Source organism: Colobus angolensis, unplaced genomic scaffold (genome assembly GCF_000951035.1).
Source record: "Colobus angolensis palliatus isolate OR3802 unplaced genomic scaffold, Cang.pa_1.0 Scaffold39, whole genome shotgun sequence".
In the NCBI taxonomy this organism is placed as follows: Eukaryota; Metazoa; Chordata; class Mammalia; order Primates; family Cercopithecidae; genus Colobus; species Colobus angolensis.
In genome coordinates, this window is record NW_012117265.1 from 4,838,169 (window position 1) to 4,839,831 (window position 1,663).

Consider the following 1,663-nt stretch of genomic DNA (forward strand, 5'->3'; position numbering starts at 1 on the left):
CTTGTCTTATCCTGGGTCCCATTCCTTCATCTGAGTAACAGCCAATGGTTAGCTTCTACTCTCTTAGAGACAGACTGCCTTAGCAAGACAAAAAGCAACAACAAAATGTCTTGTGAATGTTAAAGTAGGGATACTGGCCGGCCACGGTGACTCATGCTTGTTATTCCAGCATTTTGGGAGGCTGAGGCAGTTGGATCACTTGAGGTCAGGAGTTCGAGACCAGCCTGGTCAACATGGTGAAACCCCACCTCTACTAAAAATACAAAAAAAAAAAAAAATTAGCCACGCATGGTGGTGGGTGTCTGTAATCCCAGCTACTCAGGAGGCTGTGGCAACAGAATCACTGGAACCTGGAAGGCAGAGGTTGCAGTCAGCTGAGATCGTGCCACTACACTCCAGCCTGGGCAACAGAGCAAGACTCCATCTCAAAAAATAAAATAATAAAATAAAATAGGGATACTGAAATAATTAACAACCCTGGGCTGAGAGGAAATCTACTGTTCCTAGTGGATGGCAGCATAGGCAGAAGATGACCCAGGATCAGACTGGTTGTTCTCACTCCCACTCCTACACCTGCAGGGAACATTGGACAGTGTTTGGAAATGTTTTTCATTGTCACATTCGCAGGTGCTACTGGCATCTGGTAGGTAGAGACCAGGGATGCTGCTGAACACCATACAATACACAGGACAGCCCTCCACAGTCAGGAACTATCTGGCCCAAAACATCACCAGTGCTAAGGGTGAGAAACCACATGCTGGAAATCGCGTGGTCCACCACAGGCATAAACATCATCACCATCATCATCATTATCATTATCACCAACATCACTATCATCATCACCATCATCATCATCATTATTATCATCATCACCATCATCACCGTCACTGTCATCATCACCATCACCATTGTCACCATCTTCATCACAGCCACCATCACCATCATTATCCCCACCATCATCACAATCATCACCATCCTCATCACTATGATCACCATCATTATTATAATGATCATCACTGTCATCATCAGCACCATCAACACTATCATCATTACCATTACCATCATCATCATCACCATTACTATCATCACCATCACCATCACCACCATCACCCTCACCATCACCATTATGATCATCACTATCATCACCATTATGATCATCACCATCACCACCATCACCCTCACTATCACCATCACCATTATGATCATCACCATCATCATCACCATCACCATCATCACATTATCATCACCATCATCATTATCATCACCACCACCAGCAGCAGCAGCACCATTATCACCATGATCATCATCATCACTGCCATCACCATCAGCAGCAGCACCATCACCATCATCATTATAATGATCACCATCATCACCATCAGCAGCAGCACCATCAACACCACCACCACCACCATCATCACCATTACCATCATCAGTATCATCCCCACCATCATCACTATGATCACCATCATCATCATAATGATTACCATCATCACTGTCATCACCAGCACCACCAACACCATCATCATCACCATTACCATCATCATCACCATCACTACCATCACCGTCTTCATCACAACCATCACCATCATAATCACCATCACCATCATCATCACTGTCATCACCATCATCATCCCCACCATCATCACCATCACCATCATCACTG